The 9,694-nt window shown below is 43.4% G+C and overlaps 1 protein-coding gene across 2 annotated transcripts in view; it reads right to left on the bottom strand.

The window, feature by feature from the left end:
* Positions 1-9,223, bottom strand: part of SGSM3 (small G protein signaling modulator 3) — a 43,448-nt gene extending 34,225 nt beyond the window's left edge. Inside the window, exon 1 of one of the 2 annotated variants that reach the window (XM_049115253.1) lies at positions 9,071-9,223. The gene's annotated coding sequence lies outside the window, so the exon portion shown is untranslated. The remainder of the gene's footprint in view (positions 1-9,070) is intronic. The other variant, XM_049115254.1, reaches the window with a different exon arrangement.
* Between the last annotated feature and the right edge of the window lie 471 nt (positions 9,224-9,694).

The following is a 9,694-nucleotide window of genomic DNA, read 5'->3' on the forward strand; positions in this document are numbered from 1 at the left end:
TGTTAAAATGTGCTTTTCCTAATGGCTTATATACATTAGCAAAATTTTCCTATAACTTTCCCTCAAGTATTTGGTTCTTTTCAATATGGATAAATATAATATGCTTGTATTATGTGAATCAATATGAATATATAATTTACAAAAATAAAAGTTGCAGCAACTTTTAAAGAATATACAAACTTCATAAAATTAAATACATTTGCATTCTGCAATATACATTTATTTTAAAAAATGAACTTTAACTCAACTACCAAAGTTTACCATCCTGTTTATTTGCCTAAACCATTTTCTACCTATTCTTGAATCTCAAAACAAAAATAAACCAAACACACCAAAAAAAAAAAAAAAATCAAATCCACTAATATTTTTTCTGGTTATGTGTCATAGATAGGGCAGCCCTGGTAGCTTAGCAGTTTAGCGCTGCCTTCGGCCCAGGGTGTGATCCTGGAGATCTGGAATCAAGTCCCACATCAGCCTCCCTGCATGGAGCCTGCTTCTCCCTCTCTCTAATAAATAAATAAAATCTTTAAAAAAAAAAGTCATAGATACTCACTGTGGAAAAGCTGGAAAATTTACAATTAACAAATGAATAAAGAAATGAATGCCCAGGGACATCTAGCTGGCTCAGTTGGAAGCACACGCGATGTCTGATCTTGGGGTCATGAATTTCAGCTCCATGTTGGGTGTGGAGATTATAAAAAAATAAATAGGGATGCTCCAGTGGTACAGCTGGTTGAGTGTCTGACTCTTGGTTTTGGCTCATGTCGTGATTTTGGGGTCGTGAGATCGAGTCCCAAACTAAACTGCACTGAGTGTGGAATCTGCCTGAGATTCTCTCTTCCTCTTCCTCTGCCCCTCCCACTCATGTTCTCTCTCTCTCTCAAATAAATAAGTAAATCTTTAAAAAAATAAATAAGCTTTTAAAAAAAAGAAATGAATGTCCAAATGTTTACTGATTATTTCTGAGTAGTCAGAATATGATTAATCTTTTACTCTCACACACACACACACTACATAAAGAAAATGTTAACAATTGCACAAAAATATTTCCACCATCACAGAGAATTCTATTGCATAGTGTTTCACTATTATACTGCCTCCCAGGACTGGGTTTTGTAATGAATACATTTTGGTCTCTATCCATGGGATTACAATTCCATTGACCAGGCAAATAAATATACACACATGAAATGACAAACAGAAGGCCAGTTAAAAATAAGAGAAAAAAACACAAATATTTAATCAAAGTCCAAAGAAATAGAGGTTGATATGGAAAATCATAAAGGAGGACAGATAGGCACGCCTGGGTGGCTCAGTGGTTGAGGGTCTGCCTTTGGCTCAGGGTGTGATCCTGAGGTTCCAAGAACAAGTTCTGCATAGGGCTCCCTGCCAGGAGCCTGCTTCTCCCTCTGCCTATGTCTCTGCCTCTCTTTCTGTCTCTCTCATGAATAAATAAAATCTTTAAAAAAATAAAGGAGACAGATATTTATTGACTTAATTCATGGAGGGATATGTATACATTGCACTAGGCACCCAAGCAAGATTTAAAGGCTACAGTCTGAAAAGGAGACGGTCAATCACCACCCTCCCCCCTTTCCTATCATTAATGAATGAACTACATGATATCGGGATCTCTAGTCCTTATGAAGGGGATGATTTCAGACTTCTAGTCCTAAAGTGCTGTGATCCAAAGAGAAGAAAAGAAAAAGGCACCAGAGAGTAAGGAAGCCAAGTGAAAAAAATCTGAAGTTGACAGAATGAGCTGGATTCCCAGAACATAAAGCAGACCCAACGGTGATTTTGTGTTGAAGAAATGTTGACTTCTTCAACACCATTTATTGAGTGCCTACTACAAGCCAGGCACTGTTCTAAAGTGATAAGGACACAACAGTGCTCAAAACAGATAAAAATCCCTTTTTTTCTAGAATCTGGCATTCTAGAAGGGGAAACAAGTTATTTTTTTTTAAGATTTTATTTTTATTTATTCATGAAAGACTCAGAGACAGAGAGAGAGGCAGAGACACAGGCAGAGGGAGAAGCAGGATCCATGCAGGGGGCCTGACGTGGGACTCGATCCCGGGTCCCGAGGATTAGGCCCTGGGCTGAAGGCGGCGCTAAATCGCTGAGCCACCAGGGCTGCCCGGAAACAAGTAATTAAAAAAATAAATAAAAAGCTATACTGCATGCCAGGTGATGATTAGTGCTACAGAGTAAAATGAAGCAGGAAAAGGGATAGGCAGGTGCAGTTATTTTATTTTTTTATTTTTATTTTTTTAAAGATTTTATTTATTTATTCATGAGAGACACAGAGAGAGAGGCAGAGACACAGGGAGAGGGAGAAGCAGGCTCCATGCAGGGAGCCCAACGTGGGACTCAATCCCAGGACTCCAGGATCAGGCCCGGGCCGAAGGCAGCGCTAAACCGCTGAGCTACCGGGGCTGCCGAGTGCAGTTATTTCAAATGAGGGGTTCAGGGAAGGCTCAGTGAGAAGGTGAAATCTGAGCCAAGACCTGAAGGAAGTGACAGGCTGAGTGAAGTAGAGGTCTGGGGCTGAGCAAAGAGCTGTAGTGAGGCAGGAATAGAGTAGACCAAGGTGGTAAAGTAGGGAAAGGCAAGAATGGTTTGTTCTAGACTGATCTCTAGGTCTCAGAGTCTGGAGACATAGACTTCAGAATTGGAGAGAACTTTATAGGTCACTTAGTACAATTACCCATTAGATTATTAAACCCATATTGCCCTTCCCAAGCAACCATGTTGTCTTGGCTTGAACGATTTTATGTTTGTTTATTTATTTATTTTACTTATTCGTTTATTTAAAGTAAGCTCTATGTCCAATGTGCGGCTTAAACTCACCATCCCGAGATCAAGAGTCACATGTTCTACCAAGCCAGCCACACCGGGGCCTGAACAATTTTAGTGTATATGTATCTACCTCCACAGCCCAAGATAGTCTGTCCATCCTTGCACAGCCCAGCTTTCAGACTTTAATTAGTGCATAAATCTGTTTCCTAGTAACATCTACTCTTTATTCTTTTTAGGGACACACTGTGTGTACCACATGCTTCAGATGTTTGAAGATAACTTTCAAGTCTTCTCTCCCATTTCTCTTTTCAGGTTAAAGTCAACCACCAGTTGTTTTAACTCTTTTCTAAGTGACATGGTCATATGTCATTTAACAGTAAATTAAGGGAGTCTCAAATGCAAGCCCGAAAAACTGACTTTAACTTATATTATGTAATATAGGATTTATTAGAAAGATATGAAGTAGGGCACAGAACTGAGGAAAAGCTAAAGAATCAGGTCTTTGGGAACAAATACAGAGCAGCTCCAGTATCCACATATTAGGAATTAATCCATGATTGTGATGAAGGTTTGTCACTGTGTCATTCAACCTAAGATTCAAATTATTTTTTTTAAAGGTTTTATTTATTTAATCGAGAGAGAGAGAGAGAGAGAGGCAGAGACACAGGCAGAGGGAGAAGCAGGCTCCATGCATGGAGCCCGACGTGGGACTCGACCCCAGGTCTCCAGGATCACGCCCTGGGCCATAGGCCTCGCTAAACCGCTGAGCCACCTGGGCTGCCCCCTAAGATTCAAATTATAGGAGGAGCACATCTATTTGCTTAACACCTATTGGCCTAACCTGGGTCATGTGCCCACCACTTACTAGGTCTGGGATAGATTGTTTCCTCAAAGCAAAACTAAGTTGCTATTCCCAGAAAAACCTAGACTGGATGCTGAGTAGATCCAAACAACTTATATACACTAACTTCTCTCAAAATGTGATGCCTCAAATCTAACATAAGATTCAGGTGTGGAGGAGGAGCAAAGCCCCTACACTTGTTTTGCGACCTTGGGCAAGTTACCACACTCTGCCTCAGTTCCTATCTGTAAGACCGTGATGGTCACAACTTTGTTGTACTTGTAGCAATCAAGTAAGAAAATGTATGTTATACATTTCCTGAGTCCAAAGCTAATTATAGTAGCCAATGCTCATTGACCACCTGTCACAGACATAGATTATTTTATGTAATCTTCAAAACAACCCTATGAAGTAGAAGGTTACTGGAGTCTGACTATCCAGATTCAAATCATGACTCCATCACTGATTTGCGTGACCTTGAACAAGTTACTTGTTGTGTCTGTTTCCTCACCTTAAGTAGGGGTAATTCTAATAACATAGAGGGTGATTGTGAAGACTGAAGTAATACAAGTAAAATTCTTAGAGCTATGCCTACTATATAATAAACACCCAATAAATAATAGCTATTACTATGACTGGTGGTAGTAGTAGTAGTTATCCCAATTTTATAGATGAGCAAAATGAGGCACTGGGAAGTTATAGCATTTAAGTGTTCAAAGTTTCAAGTGGTAGAACAGAATTTGAAACTCATTTTAGATACTCCTACCTACTATACTCCACAGACTTTGAAAGTTGGGGTGGGGGGGGGAAAAGCAGTATTTGGACTTTAACCCTAAACTCAAGTCACACAAATTAAGGATATTTACAAATGAAACTCAAACAAAAGAAGAGGGAAATGAACTGCTGATACGTATCTTTAGAATACCAGCTAAAAGCCTAAGCAGGTATCTAGAGAAAACCAGGAATACTCCTATCATTTTGTTAAGAATAAGTTTTATCTTAGCCCTACTGGAAATCAGGCCCTTCCCAAGGGTAAGCCTTCTGATTAATCCCTTCAATCTCATTTTTTTTAAGATTTTATTTTTAAGTAATCTCTACACCCAACATGGGGCTGGAATTTACAAACCCAAGATCAAGCTCATATGTCCCACCACTGAGCCAGCCAGGAACCCCTTAATCTCTTTTCTAATGTTACTCTTATTTTTTAAAAGATTTTATTTATTCATGAGACACAGAGAGAGAGAGAGAGAGAGAGAGAGAGAGAGAGAGGCAGCGACATAGGCAGAGGGAGAAGCAGGCTCCATGCAGGGAGCCCAACGTGGGACTCGATTCCTAGTCTCCAGGATCACACTCCGGGCTGAAGGTGGCGCTAAACTGCTGGGCCACCAGGGCTGCCCTAACGTTATTCTTATTGACAAAGTTATTTAATGATTCCAAAGAAGTTAACTTCCCCAAACAATTCACAGTAGCAGAGAAAAAAAGACACACACACACACACACACACACACACACAATAAATACCTGCATCATACTGAGAAAACTGTGAGCAAGGCATAATGGTAGAAGACACAGTTAAAACTCTGCCTATCAGGGATCCCTGAGTGGCTCAGGGGTTTAGCGCCTGCCTTTGGCCCAGGGCTTGATCCTGGAGACCCAGGATCAAATCCTGCATCGGGCTCCCTGCATGGAGCCTGCTTCTTCCTCTGCCTGTGTCTCTGCCTCTCTCTCTCCCTGTCTCTCATGAATAGATAAATAAAATCTTTATCTAAAAAAAAAAAAAAAAAAAAAACTCCGCCTACCAAAAAAGGTAAATGCCTCTTGTTTATGAAGTATGACCATCAAGGAACCTAAATGTTCAAAAAGGTGAGGTGATTTTATGTACACTAGTCAAACAATGGTGTCTTCAAAATCAGTTCATGAAGTAAAGCTTCACTCAGTCATATGGTACTGAGAGTACTACCATGTTCTGAATACAATATCCTATGAAGTATTCATTCATCAAATATTTATTGATCACCTACCACTATTCTAGAAGACAGAGGTCAGCTGGTGAAAAAGATAAAGGCCGTACTCTCACAGAGCTTACATTATCAGTAGATATTATAAAAAAGAAATTGAGGCTCAGTTCCCAGGTCTGTTAGACTCTAAAACCTACACTATGTATTTTGACTATATTGTGTCTCACTGGAAAGACACAGCTTCTCCTAAAGTCCACACCTAACCACACAGTCCTGACAGGCTTGTCTGCAACAATTTAGGGTTCCTCTCTGTTGGCAGTCCAGTGTCACTTCCTCAGCGTTCTTACCCCAACTCCCAAGAGCAAAAAGATTGCTTGGTCAGTAGTTTAACACCTCATACTGACATGTATGAATTTCTTTTTCTCCCTCATTAGTCCCTAAACTCCCTCAGGGCAAGAGCCAAGTCTTAGCCTCTTTATAGGTCTAGATGATAGTACAGGAGATAACAGAGAGCTGAATGGAGCTCATGAGAACATTTCAACAGAGTAGAGAGTGGAAACCAGGCTGCAATGAACTAAGGAGTAACAGAAAGAGAGGGCAACGGTGTCTGCTCTTCAAGAACAAGTCTGGAAAGGAAAAAGAGGGAAGTGGAAGTCGTCTGAAGGAGAAATGTGATCACAGGAAAGTTTTATACTTTTCTAAGAATGAGAAAGATTTGAACATATTTGTTGGTAAGGTAATACAGCACAGTAGGAAGAGCAGGGCCGGCAGAGTCAGGCTTGAATTTGATTTCTGGCCTCACTATCCTGGCCTTCTGTCACTTACTATGTCGGCAGGCAAATCACTTAACCTCTGTACTTCAACTTACACATAAATAAAAAGAGAATGATAGAACCTATACCTCACTGTGACAATGACAGCACTTGGCAAACAGAGGAAATCCAATAAATGGTATTGATTATTACTGTATGTGTGGAAGCCTGGACTCTGGTGTTCTAACCCCTCCTACATAGCTTATGCTTCAGTGGATTTCCTATCCTAGTCTATGTGTAATATGTGATGGCAAAGAAACAGGATCCTTATTTCTTCTGTGTGTACCATCCTCTGTGCTATTCCACTTCTTTGTGACAGTCTGCATGAGCGCATGAATGGCTACTGTGGAAAATTACTGATGTCATCAGCTGAGGAAGTAGACAACCTGGAGAACAAGCAGATGAAACTGATGTTAAATCATCAAAATGTACAAGATTCTGGGCTCCTGCCAAAATTCATTGAGAACTAGGAAGAGAGAAACTGAAAACACAAACACAGAACATTGTTTAACTTCCTAAGCCAACAAGGTGTTCCCAGCATCCACCCCAGGCACAGAAAGATGGCTGTATGATAAAAGAGACAGTTCTCGGGGCTCCTGGGTGGCTCAGTAAGTAGGCTGAGCGTCCAGCTCTTGGTTTCTGCTCAGGTTGTGACCTCACAGTCATGGAATCAAGCCCTGAATGCAGTTCTGCACTCAGTGCACAGTCAGCCTCAGATTCTCTCTCAAATAAATTTTAAAAATCAAGGAAGAAAGAAGAGAAAGAAGAGAAAGAAAGAAAAGGTTCTCTCTTGAGTTCCTGTCTCAATATTTCACCCTAACGTCTGGTTATTTCTGTGAGGTGCTACTTGGGTTCAACCAACTTTTCCGCCATCTGACAAGTTTCCAAATTCGCAAGATTAGTATGCTTTTTAAATATTTTAAATAATTTTTGTTCACAGCCTTTTAAAATTAATGCTCTCGTGCTCACCTCAGCAGCACATATACTAAAGTTAATACTCTGGTCATGGGTCATGTTCACCTGTTACCCATACATGATCAACAGAAACACCTCACACCTTCCTCCTAACCGTATCACGCATCTCCAGGCTACTGTGACAATTAATGAAAAGTCTACATAGGGATCCCTGGGTGGCGCAGCGGTTTGGCGCCTGCCTTTGGCCCAGGGTGCGATCCTGGAGACCCGGGATCGAATCCCACATCAGGCTCCCGGTGCATGGAGCCTGCTTCTCCCTCTGCCTATGTCTCTGCCTCTCTCTCTCTCTCTGTGACTATCATAAATAAATAAAAAAAAAAAAAAAAAAAAAAAAAAGAAAAGAAAAGTCTACATATATCTAGGATTATTGGAAGACAGGAAAGATAATGACCTCCATTTAGAATCAATTACAAATTAATCACGGAGAAGAGAAATAAATACGTAAAACAAAGATGATATAATTACTGATTAGAGTTCAGAGAAAGCTGGAAGATAAGGAAGAAGAAGATGAGGAGGAACAGAAGTAAGAAATGTATGTGTATCTACAAACTTAATTACAAACAATCACTAAAAGCTACAAGTAGGGGCGCCTGAGTCAGTTAAGCATCTGACTCAATTTCTGCTCATGGTGATCCTGGAGTCTGGGGATCCAGCTCCAAGTACTGCTCCCTGCTGAGGACAGAGTCGGCTTCAGATTCTTAACCTTTCCCTCTGCTTACTCTAAAACAAATAAAATCTTTTTTAAAAAATAAAAGCTGCAAGCAAACAAGTCAAAGTTGGAAATTCAGTTTTTGTGAATCAAGGTCTTATTAGGAACTTGAATTTACCAAGAAAGAATAAGAAAGAAGGGTTAAGGATATTCCAGGACATCTTTAATAACCCACCAAACCCCAAAAAAGCCAGCAACCAACCCACCACACATTTCAAGACTGGAAAATACGACAGTCATCCATCACAGAAAACAAACTTCAAAACATCTCTTCTTCCTCCATGTAAAAGCATCCTGGATCATTAAACTGAGTATAAGAATAATTTTCGGAATTCCAATCCCAACCACGCTGAGTGACCCCGGCTAACACACGCCTCAGTTTCCCCAGGTGTAACGAGTCTCGGCCTGAATCTGAGCCTGTGTTCTGACCCCGGACCTGAATCTTCAACGTCAAGTCACAAGTTAAACCTGAGAAGAGTCCGCAGCTCAAAGGTGCCCGAGGCAGCTTTAAAAAAAAAAAAACAAAAAGAAAAGAAAAAGAAAGAGGTCCCCCCGCCTGAGGTGCGGCTTCTGTGAAACCGCTCGCGGCTGTGGAGGGGGAGGTCTGCTTTCGGGCTCGAGCCCCCAGGCTCCCCGCTCCCGCCCGCCGCGCTGCGAGGCCGCCCCCGGCCCGGGCGGGGACGCGGGGGCGCAGCGACACGCGGGTCCGAGCCCCGCCGCCGCCCCGCAGGCCCCGCCCCCGCCGCCGCCCCGCCACAGCCCGAGCCCGGCGCCCCCCGCCGGCGCCCCATCCCACGCGGGCACCTGCAAGGACCGACCCCGCCGCTCTCCCGGCCGCGGGCGGCGCTTCTCCCCTCGTCTGCCCCGTCAGCCCGTCCGTCAGGCGGTCGGTCGGTCCACAGCCGCCCCCGCGACCCCAGCGGAGGGGCGGGTGTGGGCGCCGGGCTCCGCAGACCGCTCCTTCCGCACTCACCTGCCTGGCGCGGGATGTCTACCTGGCGGCCGCCAGTCCCTGCCACCTCAGTGCCAACCTGGGTCTGACTCGCGGCTCCACCGCTCCGACCCAGTCAGCGCTCGGCGGCGCCACTGCGCACGCGGGCCGGGCCGGGCGTAATGCCGCGGAGCATGCTGGGGGCTGTAGTCCTCCGGGACCCCACACACGAACCTCCTTCCTAGCCCAGACCCGGCCCCCGGGCGGTAGCGGGGGGTGGGGCACATTAGTCCTCCGAAGCCCAATTTTAGCCCAGCAATATCCACTGGACTTTCATGTGCACTGCAGCCCGAGCAGCTCAGGGTAATATGGGGTGGACCGGCGGTTGGGATGCAGGACAGATGCGGCACGACTCTGGAAAGGAGCGGCCCTTACATTTTTTTTTTTTGTTTTTAATAATAAATTTTTTATTGGTGTTCAATTTGCCAACATACAGAATAACACCCAGTGCTCATCCCGTCAAGTGCCCCCCTCAGTGCCCGTCACCCATTCACCCCCACCCCCCGCCCTCCTCCCTTTCCACCACCCCTAGTTCGTTTCCCAGTTAGGAGTCTTTATGTTCTGTTTCCCTTTCTGATATTTCCTACCCATTTCTTCTCCCTTCCC

The sequence above is a fragment of the Canis lupus genome, chromosome 10 (genome assembly GCF_003254725.2).
Source record: "Canis lupus dingo isolate Sandy chromosome 10, ASM325472v2, whole genome shotgun sequence".
NCBI lineage: Eukaryota > Metazoa > Chordata > Mammalia > Carnivora > Canidae > Canis > Canis lupus.